The following is a 12,743-nucleotide window of genomic DNA, read 5'->3' as shown; positions in this document are numbered from 1 at the left end:
GATTAGCAGGAATTTCTCGTGCGGCCAGAACATCTTTAATGTTGCTGGATAGGCCTTTTTTGAAGGTCGCGCAGAGGGCCTCATTATTCCAGGACAATTCTGAAGCAAGTGTACGGAATTGTACGGCATACTCGCCAACGGAAGAATTACCCTGGACCAGGTTCAACAGGGCAGTCTCAGCAGAAGAGGCTCGGGCAGGTTCCTCAAAGACACTTCGGATTTCCGAGAAGAAGGAGTGTACTGAGGCAGTGACGGGGTCATTGCGGTCCCAGAGCGGTGTGGCCCATGACAGGGCTTTTCCGGACAGAAGACTGACTACGAAAGCCACCTTAGACCTTTCAGTGGGAAACAGGTCCGACATCATCTCCAGATGCAGGGAACATTGGGAAAGGAAGCCACGGCAAAACTTAGAGTCCCCATCAAACTTATCCGGCAAGGATAAGCGTATCCCAGGAGCGGCCACTCGCTGCGGAGGAGGTGCAGGAGCTGGCGGAGGAGATGACTGCTGAAGCTGTGGTAGCAACTGTTGTAGCATAACGGTCAGTTGAGACAGCTGTTGGCCTTGTTGCGCAATCTGTTGTGACTGCTGGGCGACCACCGTGGTGAGGTCAGCGACAACTGGCAGAGGAACTTCAGCGGGATCCATGGCCGGATCTACTGTCACGATGCCGGCTGGCAGGTAGTGGACCCTCTGTGCCAGAGAGGGATTGGCGTGGACCGTGCTAGTGGACCGGTTCTAAGCCACTACTGGTTTTCACCAGAGCCCGCCGCAAAGCGGGATGGTCTTGCTGCGGCGGTAGTGACCAGGTCGTATCCACTAGCAACGGCTCACCTCTCTGGCTGCTGAAGATAGGCGCGGTACAAGGGAGTAGGCAGAAGCAAGGTCGGACGTAGCAGAAGGTCGGGGCAGGCAGCAAGGATCGTAGTCAGGGGCAACGGCAGAAGGTCTGGAAACACTGGCAAGGGACACACAAGGAACGCTTTCACTGGCACTAAGGCAACAAGATCCGGCAAGGGAGTGCAAGGGAAGTGAGGTAATATAGGGAGTGCACAGGTGATAACTCTAATTGGAACCACTGCGCCAATCAGCGGCGCAGTGGCCCTTTAAATCGCAGAGACCCGGCGCGCGCGCGCCCTAGGGAGCGGGGCCGCGCGCGCCGGGACAGAACAGACGGGGAGCGAGTCAGGTAGGAGAGCCGGGGTGCGCATCGCGAGCGGGCGCTACCCGCATCGCGAATCGCATCCCGGCTAGCAGCAGGATCGCAGCGCCCCGGGTCAGAGGACGTGACCGGGGCGCTGCAGCGGAGGAGGTGAAGCGAGCGCTCCGGGGAGGAGCGGGAACCCGGAGCGCTCGGCGTAACAGTTGCAGGCCAAATATGTGTGACATTTCTGCGACTTTAGCTTCTAGAGCATTTTTACAACATTATACATAGGTGCTGAATACATAAAAAGCGACTGTTCAGCGACAGACAAGTCGCATCGGCTGAAAGTAGGCCAGAATGTCAGTCCATGTTGGAGCAGGTTTAGATACAGTCTAAAGCATAGATCTCAAAGTCTGTGCACAGAATTTAGCAAGGGCCTCGCACCTTCTGATGCATCAGGTAGGTGCACAATAGCATAGCCTAACCCTCTGTACTTTGGTCTATATTGATGCGGGACATAGACAGCCAGCTGATGACCAATCCATTAGTGCAATGGATGGCTGGAAGCATTTGTCTTTGCCTTTGCAATACCACAGAAGCAATGCATGGTCAATGTACAGCAATGACACACCTGTGTGAACAGCCAGGAGACCCCCCCCCCCATGTTATGTTACATAGTTACATAGTTAGTACGGTCGAAAAAAGACATATGTCCATCAAGTTCAACCAGGGAATTAAGGGGTAGGGGTGTGGCGCGATATTGGGGAAGGGATGAGATTTTATATTTCTTCATAAGCATTAATCTTATTTTGTCAATTAGGAACATTCAGCACCCACCCGCTATCAAGGCAGCTGCCTATCATGTCATGCCCTACCTGCACAGGTGTGCTGGCTACTCAAATGATCCAATTAAGGAGGCCATTTAGTCAGCAGCAGCAGAAGTCCTGTGCCTGGACGCTCCAACAGGGGCCAGACACAAGCAGAAGCAGAAGCAGCAGAAGCAGCAGCAGCACCACCTTTTGTTTTTTGGCTGCAGCAGCAGCAAGGCCCACAGGGCTGGCTAGCTGGCTAGCCAGCAAGCAGGTAGCAATGAAAGTAGGAATCTTTCTTTTTAACCCTGTAAGGGGGTGGTGCACTGTACCCGAAGATACTGCCATATCGGGTCAATGCATAGGGCGACGGAAGCAAGCTTCGAAATCGGCCCCCGTTCTCAAAAATCCATTTAATATATGGTCCCCAGATAGGGGACGTATCAGATATTAAACTGATAAGAACAGATTTTTTTTTTTTTTTTTTTTTTTAAAGCCGAGGAACGTGCTTTCGATTCACCCAAAGTGCAAGAAAAAGTGCAAACGTGTTACACAAAAAAAAACGTGCACAAAGGATGCGGTCTATCGCAAGCCCTTCTCCGATAGGAGAGAGGCCCCCCAACAAACCTTACCCTTCGCCTCCGGACCAAAAGGTACCTGCGAGGTTCCAGGTTCGGTGTCCCTTTTCGCCGAAGCTACTAGGGGACCACAAATGCTCCCGGCATCCCCCTTGGCGTCAGCCAAGGTATCTGCCCGCAGAGCCGATTACGGTAGGTACCCTGCCAAAGCAGGAGTACCCGGGGTGTTTGCAGGGAGGTGTGGAACCTAATGGCCACACACACCTCCCCTAGACCGCCAGGAGGGACACCCAGAAGGGCTACCGCATCCTGACAAATCCTGTGAACACACAACACGCAAAAAGTGACACAGTGAGACAAAAAAGAAATAAATAAGTGAATGTGTGCAGATATACTGCCCGGACATTCGGCCGGATCTATAAAAATTTCTCTGATCCTAGCCAGAAGGCCGGGAATCAAGAGGTGAGTGCCACAAGGTGAAGAGATTATGGTGCCCGTGCGTCAACTCAGTGAGTCTATTCTCCCAGTGAGTTTCGGCACCTCGGGGTCACCACTCCCCGAGGCACAAAAGTACCTCGGCTCTAGACCCTCTCAGCCTCATGGCGAGACCCGGAGGGAACAGGTCACATCGGGGCAGCCGTCGAGCTGATTCCTCAGAACCAGCCCCGGAAAGCCCTGGTACACCTGCATCCTCCATGCAGCACCCATCCCCACCAGCATGAAAACTGATAAGAACAGATACTACACTTGATCTTAGCCAAAAGGCCGAGAAGCGATAACCGTGAAAGGGGCGGGCCCAACAAGGTCCCCTTCATGGGCACTATCACTGCTTGCTGTCAGGGAGGCTGCCAGACAATTTTCCATGCACACTCTGGGCTGGGGGGCAGTCAACCACCAGTACACACAGCAGAACCTAAACCCATACCATTATTGCTAAGCAGCAAGACAGGGGCCCATTGCACTCCCACGGGGCCTTTTTAAATGCAATCCATAACCCGGATTTGCCAGGAACCCTTCTTACTCCTCCTACTTGCATGTGACACTGGGCTTAGGATCTGCATAGGAAACACACACACAAGCACACACCTACCTTTGTTGCCTGCAGATGCCTCCTTGGCTGTCCCCAAACGGTATCAAACCAACACCCACGGGAAGCTGTAAGCATAGAGGACATGCCTGCACCCCATTGGACTTACCTGTGTGGGTTAAATCCGGGTTATTTGACAACCTATGGCGGTGATGGTTCTGCTCAGGCAGAGCAGTGCTGATGCTCCTCATAAAGCTGTCGCTGCTGTGAAGGTTCTAGGTGACATCACAAATCCCTATGGTTACATACACAACAAAGCTGGGTTGTTGTTGTTTACACTCTGCAAGGCCTGTGGAAGTGAGTGACATCATAGCACTGTAGTTCTGAGGGTTCAAGATGGATGCAACAATCTCCTGTTGCTTCTATGAAGGCCGTAATAGACGACATCACCAAACAGCTCCATAGTCACATACACAGCAAAGGAGAGATGTTGTTTACACCTAGTGATGTCAGTGGTATTGAGTGACATCACAGCACAGTGCTAAGGCTCCTGGGCCTGGACACAGCAGCGGCTGCAATATCTCAACGGAGAATACGTTTATATCTATGTGTGTGTGTGCGCATATATATATATATATATATATATATATATATATATATATTTCTCCGCCGAAATCACTTTTAAACCCATTTCCACCTTTTTTTCCCTTCTCTTCCTCTTACTTTTTTTTCACGTTTTTTTACGTTTTTCTCCTTTTCGCCTCTTTTCTGGGCGTATTATTCTTCTTTTTCTTCTTTTTTTTCGTCTAATGCATACCCCATCAGTGCAGCAATGCTTATTCAATACCGCCAGCAGATGGAGACACTGGGGGATAATTTTCTAAGGATTTATACTGATTTTTCCTGTCTGAATTTGTCGCACAGAAAGTTGCAGGCCAAATATGTGTGACATTTCTGCGACTTTAGCTTCTAGAGCATTTTTACAACATTATACATAGGTGCTGAATACATAAAAAGCGACTGTTCAGCGACAGACAAGTCGCATCGGCTGAAAGTAGGCCAGAATGTCAGTCCATGTTGGAGCAGGTTTAGATACAGTCTAAAGCATAGATCTCAAAGTCTGTGCACAGAATTTAGCAAGGGCCTCGCACCTTCTGATGCATCAGGTAGGTGCACAATAGCATAGCCTAACCCTCTGTACTTTGGTCTATATTGATGCGGGACATAGACAGCCAGCTGATGACCAATCCATTAGTGCAATGGATGGCTGGAAGCATTTGTCTTTGCCTTTGCAATACCACAGAAGCAATGCATGGTCAATGTACAGCAATGACACACCTGTGTGAACAGCCAGGAGACCCCCCCCCCCCCATGTTATGTTACATAGTTACATAGTTAGTACGGTCGAAAAAAGACATATGTCCATCAAGTTCAACCAGGGAATTAAGGGGTAGGGGTGTGGCGCGATATTGGGGAAGGGATGAGATTTTATATTTCTTCATAAGCATTAATCTTATTTTGTCAATTAGGAACATTCAGCACCCACCCGCTATCAAGGCAGCTGCCTATCATGTCATGCCCTACCTGCACAGGTGTGCTGGCTACTCAAATGATCCAATTAAGGAGGCCATTTAGTCAGCAGCAGCAGAAGTCCTGTGCCTGGACGCTCCAACAGGGGCCAGACACAAGCAGAAGCAGCAGAAGCAGCAGCAGCACCACCTTTTGTTTTTTGGCTGCAGCAGCAGCAAGGCCCACAGGGCTGGCTAGCTGGCTAGCCAGCAAGCAGGTAGCAATGAAAGTAGGAATCTTTCTTTTTAACCCTGTAAGGGGGTGGTGCACTGTACCCGAAGATACTGCCATATCGGGTCAATGCATAGGGCGACGGAAGCAAGCTTCGAAATCGGCCCCCGTTCTCAAAAATCCATTTAATATATGGTCCCCAGATAGGGGACGTATCAGATATTAAACTGATAAGAACAGATACTACACTTGATCTTAGCCAAAAGGCCGAGAAGCGATAACCGTGAAAGGGGTGGGCCCAACAAGGTCCCCTTCATGGGCACTATCACTGCTTGCTGTCAGGGAGGCTGCCAGACAATTTTCCATGCACACTCTGGGCTGGGGGGCAGTCAACCACCAGTACACACAGCAGAACCTAAACCCATACCATTATTGCTAAGCAGCAAGACAGGGGCCCATTGCACTCCCACGGGGCCTTTTTAAATGCAATCCATAACCCGGATTTGCCAGGAACCCTTCTTACTCCTCCTACTTGCATGTGACACTGGGCTTAGGATCTGCATAGGAAACACACACACAAGCACACACCTACCTTTGTTGCCTGCAGATGCCTCCTTGGCTGTCCCCAAACGGTATCAAACCAACACCCACGGGAAGCTGTAAGCATAGAGGACATGCCTGCACCCCATTGGACTTACCTGTGTGGGTTAAATCCGGGTTATTTGACAACCTATGGCGGTGATGGTTCTGCTCAGGCAGAGCAGTGCTGATGCTCCTCATAAAGCTGTCGCTGCTGTGAAGGTTCTAGGTGACATCACAAATCCCTATGGTTACATACACAACAAAGCTGGGTTGTTGTTGTTTACACTCTGCAAGGCCTGTGGAAGTGAGTGACATCATAGCACTGTAGTTCTGAGGGTTCAAGATGGATGCAACAATCTCCTGTTGCTTCTATGAAGGCCGTAATAGACGACATCACCAAACAGCTCCATAGTCACATACACAGCAAAGGAGAGATGTTGTTTACACCTAGTGATGTCAGTGGTATTGAGTGACATCACAGCACAGTGCTAAGGCTCCTGGGCCTGGACACAGCAGCGGCTGCAATATCTCAACGGAGAATACGTTTATATCTATGTGTGTGTGTGCGCATATATATATATATATATATATATATATATATATATATATATATATATATATATATATATTTCTCCGCCGAAATCACTTTTAAACCCATTTCCACCTTTTTTTCCCTTCTTTTCCTCTTACTTTTTTTTCACGTTTTTTTACGTTTTTCTCCTTTTCGCCTCTTTTCTGGGCGTATTATTCTTCTTTTTCTTCTTTTTTTTCGTCTAATGCATACCCCATCAGTGCAGCAATGCTTATTCAATACCGCCAGCAGATGGAGACACTGGGGGATAATTTTCTAAGGATTTATACTGATTTTTCCTGTCTGAATTTGTCGCACAGAAAGTTGCAGGCCAAATATGTGTGACATTTCTGCGACTTTAGCTTCTAGAGCATTTTTACAACATTATACATAGGTGCTGAATACATAAAAAGCGACTGTTCAGCGACAGACAAGTCGCATCGGCTGAAAGTAGGCCAGAATGTCAGTCCATGTTGGAGCAGGTTTAGATACAGTCTAAAGCATAGATCTCAAAGTCTGTGCACAGAATTTAGCAAGGGCCTCGCACCTTCTGATGCATCAGGTAGGTGCACAATAGCATAGCCTAACCCTCTGTACTTTGGTCTATATTGATGCGGGACATAGACAGCCAGCTGATGACCAATCCATTAGTGCAATGGATGGCTGGAAGCATTTGTCTTTGCCTTTGCAATACCACAGAAGCAATGCATGGTCAATGTACAGCAATGACACACCTGTGTGAACAGCCAGGAGACCCCCCCCCCATGTTATGTTACATAGTTACATAGTTAGTACGGTCGAAAAAAGACATATGTCCATCAAGTTCAACCAGGGAATTAAGGGGTAGGGGTGTGGCGCGATATTGGGGAAGGGATGAGATTTTATATTTCTTCATAAGCATTAATCTTATTTTGTCAATTAGGAACATTCAGCACCCACCCGCTATCAAGGCAGCTGCCTATCATGTCATGCCCTACCTGCACAGGTGTGCTGGCTACTCAAATGATCCAATTAAGGAGGCCATTTAGTCAGCAGCAGCAGAAGTCCTGTGCCTGGACGCTCCAACAGGGGCCAGACACAAGCAGAAGCAGAAGCAGCAGAAGCAGCAGCAGCACCACCTTTTGTTTTTTGGCTGCAGCAGCAGCAAGGCCCACAGGGCTGGCTAGCTGGCTAGCCAGCAAGCAGGTAGCAATGAAAGTAGGAATCTTTCTTTTTAACCCTGTAAGGGGGTGGTGCACTGTACCCGAAGATACTGCCATATCGGGTCAATGCATAGGGCGACGGAAGCAAGCTTCGAAATCGGCCCCCGTTCTCAAAAATCCATTTAATATATGGTCCCCAGATAGGGGACGTATCAGATATTAAACTGATAAGAACAGATACTACACTTGATCTTAGCCAAAAGGCCGAGAAGCGATAACCGTGAAAGGGGCGGGCCCAACAAGGTCCCCTTCATGGGCACTATCACTGCTTGCTGTCAGGGAGGCTGCCAGACAATTTTCCATGCACACTCTGGGCTGGGGGGCAGTCAACCACCAGTACACACAGCAGAACCTAAACCCATACCATTATTGCTAAGCAGCAAGACAGGGGCCCATTGCACTCCCACGGGGCCTTTTTAAATGCAATCCATAACCCGGATTTGCCAGGAACCCTTCTTACTCCTCCTACTTGCATGTGACACTGGGCTTAGGATCTGCATAGGAAACACACACACAAGCACACACCTACCTTTGTTGCCTGCAGATGCCTCCTTGGCTGTCCCCAAACGGTATCAAACCAACACCCACGGGAAGCTGTAAGCATAGAGGACATGCCTGCACCCCATTGGACTTACCTGTGTGGGTTAAATCCGGGTTATTTGACAACCTATGGCGGTGATGGTTCTGCTCAGGCAGAGCAGTGCTGATGCTCCTCATAAAGCTGTCGCTGCTGTGAAGGTTCTAGGTGACATCACAAATCCCTATGGTTACATACACAACAAAGCTGGGTTGTTGTTGTTTACACTCTGCAAGGCCTGTGGAAGTGAGTGACATCATAGCACTGTAGTTCTGAGGGTTCAAGATGGATGCAACAATCTCCTGTTGCTTCTATGAAGGCCGTAATAGACGACATCACCAAACAGCTCCATAGTCACATACACAGCAAAGGAGAGATGTTGTTTACACCTAGTGATGTCAGTGGTATTGAGTGACATCACAGCACAGTGCTAAGGCTCCTGGGCCTGGACACAGCAGCGGCTGCAATATCTCAACGGAGAATACGTTTATATCTATGTGTGTGTGTGCGCATATATATATATATATATATATATATATATATATATATATATATATTTCTCCGCCGAAATCACTTTTAAACCCATTTCCACCTTTTTTTCCCTTCTCTTCGTCTTACTTTTTTTCACGTTTTTTTACGTTTTTCTCCTTTTCGCCTCTTTTCTGGGCGTATTATTCTTCTTTTTCTTCTTTTTTTTCGTCTAATGCATACCCCATCAGTGCAGCAATGCTTATTCAATACCGCCAGCAGATGGAGACACTGGGGGATAATTTTCTAAGGATTTATACTGATTTTTCCTGTCTGAATTTGTCGCACAGAAAGTTGCAGGCCAAATATGTGTGACATTTCTGCGACTTTAGCTTCTAGAGCATTTTTACAACATTATACATAGGTGCTGAATACATAAAAAGCGACTGTTCAGCGACAGACAAGTCGCATCGGCTGAAAGTAGGCCAGAATGTCAGTCCATGTTGGAGCAGGTTTAGATACAGTCTAAAGCATAGATCTCAAAGTCTGTGCACAGAATTTAGCAAGGGCCTCGCACCTTCTGATGCATCAGGTAGGTGCACAATAGCATAGCCTAACCCTCTGTACTTTGGTCTATATTGATGCGGGACATAGACAGCCAGCTGATGACCAATCCATTAGTGCAATGGATGGCTGGAAGCATTTGTCTTTGCCTTTGCAATACCACAGAAGCAATGCATGGTCAATGTACAGCAATGACACACCTGTGTGAACAGCCAGGAGACCCCCCCCCCATGTTATGTTACATAGTTACATAGTTAGTACGGTCGAAAAAAGACATATGTCCATCAAGTTCAACCAGGGAATTAAGGGGTAGGGGTGTGGCGCGATATTGGGGAAGGGATGAGATTTTATATTTCTTCATAAGCATTAATCTTATTTTGTCAATTAGGAACATTCAGCACCCACCCGCTATCAAGGCAGCTGCCTATCATGTCATGCCCTACCTGCACAGGTGTGCTGGCTACTCAAATGATCCAATTAAGGAGGCCATTTAGTCAGCAGCAGCAGAAGTCCTGTGCCTGGACGCTCCAACAGGGGCCAGACACAAGCAGAAGCAGAAGCAGCAGAAGCAGCAGCAGCACCACCTTTTGTTTTTTGGCTGCAGCAGCAGCAAGGCCCACAGGGCTGGCTAGCTGGCTAGCCAGCAAGCAGGTAGCAATGAAAGTAGGAATCTTTCTTTTTAACCCTGTAAGGGGGTGGTGCACTGTACCCGAAGATACTGCCATATCGGGTCAATGCATAGGGCGACGGAAGCAAGCTTCGAAATCGGCCCCCGTTCTCAAAAATCCATTTAATATATGGTCCCCAGATAGGGGACGTATCAGATATTAAACTGATAAGAACAGATACTACACTTGATCTTAGCCAAAAGGCCGAGAAGCGATAACCGTGAAAGGGGCGGGCCCAACAAGGTCCCCTTCATGGGCACTATCACTGCTTGCTGTCAGGGAGGCTGCCAGACAATTTTCCATGCACACTCTGGGCTGGGGGGCAGTCAACCACCAGTACACACAGCAGAACCTAAACCCATACCATTATTGCTAAGCAGCAAGACAGGGGCCCATTGCACTCCCACGGGGCCTTTTTAAATGCAATCCATAACCCGGATTTGCCAGGAACCCTTCTTACTCCTCCTACTTGCATGTGACACTGGGCTTAGGATCTGCATAGGAAACACACACACAAGCACACACCTACCTTTGTTGCCTGCAGATGCCTCCTTGGCTGTCCCCAAACGGTATCAAACCAACACCCACGGGAAGCTGTAAGCATAGAGGACATGCCTGCACCCCATTGGACTTACCTGTGTGGGTTAAATCCGGGTTATTTGACAACCTATGGCGGTGATGGTTCTGCTCAGGCAGAGCAGTGCTGATGCTCCTCATAAAGCTGTCGCTGCTGTGAAGGTTCTAGGTGACATCACAAATCCCTATGGTTACATACACAACAAAGCTGGGTTGTTGTTGTTTACACTCTGCAAGGCCTGTGGAAGTGAGTGACATCATAGCACTGTAGTTCTGAGGGTTCTAGATGGATGCAACAATCTCCTGTTGCTTCTATGAAGGCCGTAATAGACGACATCACCAAACAGCTCCATAGTCACATACACAGCAAAGGAGAGATGTTGTTTACACCTAGTGATGTCAGTGGTATTGAGTGACATCACAGCACAGTGCTAAGGCTCCTGGGCCTGGACACAGCAGCGGCTGCAATATCTCAACGGAGAATACGTTTATATCTATGTGTGTGTGTGCGCATATATATATATATATATATATATATATATATATATATATATATTTCTCCGCCGAAATCACTTTTAAACCCATTTCCACCTTTTTTTCCCTTCTCTTCCTCTTACTTTTTTTTCACGTTTTTTTACGTTTTTCTCCTTTTCGCCTCTTTTCTGGGCGTATTATTCTTCTTTTTCTTCTTTTTTTTCGTCTAATGCATACCCCATCAGTGCAGCAATGCTTATTCAATACCGCCAGCAGATGGAGACACTGGGGGATCATTTTCTAAGGATTTATACTGATTTTTCCTGTCTGAATTTGTCGCACAGAAAGTTGCAGGCCAAATATGTGTGACATTTCTGCGACTTTAGCTTCTAGAGCATTTTTACAACATTATACATAGGTGCTGAATACATAAAAAGCGACTGTTCAGCGACAGACAAGTCGCATCGGCTGAAAGTAGGCCAGAATGTCAGTCCATGTTGGAGCAGGTTTAGATACAGTCTAAAGCATAGATCTCAAAGTCTGTGCACAGAATTTAGCAAGGGCCTCGCACCTTCTGATGCATCAGGTAGGTGCACAATAGCATAGCCTAACCCTCTGTACTTTGGTCTATATTGATGCGGGACATAGACAGCCAGCTGATGACCAATCCATTAGTGCAATGGATGGCTGGAAGCATTTGTCTTTGCCTTTGCAATACCACAGAAGCAATGCATGGTCAATGTACAGCAATGACACACCTGTGTGAACAGCCAGGAGACCCCCCCCCCCATGTTATGTTACATAGTTACATAGTTAGTACGGTCGAAAAAAGACATATGTCCATCAAGTTCAACCAGGGAATTAAGGGGTAGGGGTGTGGCGCGATATTGGGGAAGGGATGAGATTTTATATTTCTTCATAAGCATTAATCTTATTTTGTCAATTAGGAACATTCAGCACCCACCCGCTATCAAGGCAGCTGCCTATCATGTCATGCCCTACCTGCACAGGTGTGCTGGCTACTCAAATGATCCAATTAAGGAGGCCATTTAGTCAGCAGCAGCAGAAGTCCTGTGCCTGGACGCTCCAACAGGGGCCAGACACAAGCAGAAGCAGAAGCAGCAGAAGCAGCAGCAGCACCACCTTTTGTTTTTTGGCTGCAGCAGCAGCAAGGCCCACAGGGCTGGCTAGCCAGCAAGCAGGTAGCAATGAAAGTAGGAATCTTTCTTTTTAACCCTGTAAGGGGGTGGTGCACTGTACCCGAAGATACTGCCATATCGGGTCAATGCATAGGGCGACGGAAGCAAGCTTCGAAATCGGCCCCCGTTCTCAAAAATCCATTTAATATATGGTCCCCAGATAGGGGACGTATCAGATATTAAACTGATAAGAACAGATACTACACTTGATCTTAGCCAAAAGGCCGAGAAGCGATAACCGTGAAAGGGGCGGGCCCAACAAGGTCCCCTTCATGGGCACTATCACTGCTTGCTGTCAGGGAGGCTGCCAGACAATTTTCCATGCACACTCTGGGCTGGGGGGCAGTCAACCACCAGTACACACAGCAGAACCTAAACCCATACCATTATTGCTAAGCAGCAAGACAGGGGCCCATTGCACTCCCACGGGGCCTTTTTAAATGCAATCCATAACCCGGATTTGCCAGGAACCCTTCTTACTCCTCCTACTTGCATGTGACACTGGGCTTAGGATCTGCATAGGAAACACACACACAAGCACACACCTACCTTTGTTGCCTGCAGAT

General features: G+C 48.0%; 5 non-coding genes and 1 pseudogene across 5 annotated transcripts; all 6 read right to left on the bottom strand.

The window, feature by feature from the left end:
• Positions 1-2,267: 2,267 nt before the first annotated feature.
• On the bottom strand, positions 2,268-2,452 carry LOC130313681 (U2 spliceosomal RNA). The gene has a single exon (XR_008861570.1). It is a non-coding gene; the product is annotated as a U2 spliceosomal RNA (small nuclear RNA).
• A 694-nt stretch (positions 2,453-3,146) lies between these two features.
• LOC130313692 (U2 spliceosomal RNA) lies at positions 3,147-3,306 on the bottom strand (annotated as a pseudogene).
• Positions 3,307-5,384: 2,078 nt separating this feature from the next.
• On the bottom strand, positions 5,385-5,575 carry LOC130313570 (U2 spliceosomal RNA). Its single transcript, XR_008861473.1, has one exon. It is a non-coding gene; the product is annotated as a U2 spliceosomal RNA (small nuclear RNA).
• A 2,101-nt stretch (positions 5,576-7,676) lies between these two features.
• LOC130313569 (U2 spliceosomal RNA) lies at positions 7,677-7,867 on the bottom strand. Its single transcript, XR_008861472.1, has one exon. It is a non-coding gene; the product is annotated as a U2 spliceosomal RNA (small nuclear RNA).
• A 2,086-nt stretch (positions 7,868-9,953) lies between these two features.
• LOC130313568 (U2 spliceosomal RNA) lies at positions 9,954-10,144 on the bottom strand. Its single transcript, XR_008861471.1, has one exon. It is a non-coding gene; the product is annotated as a U2 spliceosomal RNA (small nuclear RNA).
• Positions 10,145-12,222: 2,078 nt separating this feature from the next.
• LOC130313567 (U2 spliceosomal RNA) lies at positions 12,223-12,413 on the bottom strand. Its single transcript, XR_008861470.1, has one exon. It is a non-coding gene; the product is annotated as a U2 spliceosomal RNA (small nuclear RNA).
• Between the last annotated feature and the right edge of the window lie 330 nt (positions 12,414-12,743).

This window comes from Hyla sarda, unplaced genomic scaffold (assembly GCF_029499605.1).
Source record: "Hyla sarda isolate aHylSar1 unplaced genomic scaffold, aHylSar1.hap1 scaffold_178, whole genome shotgun sequence".
Classification (NCBI taxonomy): domain Eukaryota; kingdom Metazoa; phylum Chordata; class Amphibia; order Anura; family Hylidae; genus Hyla; species Hyla sarda.
This window is presented reverse-complemented; position numbering and strand designations above follow the sequence as displayed.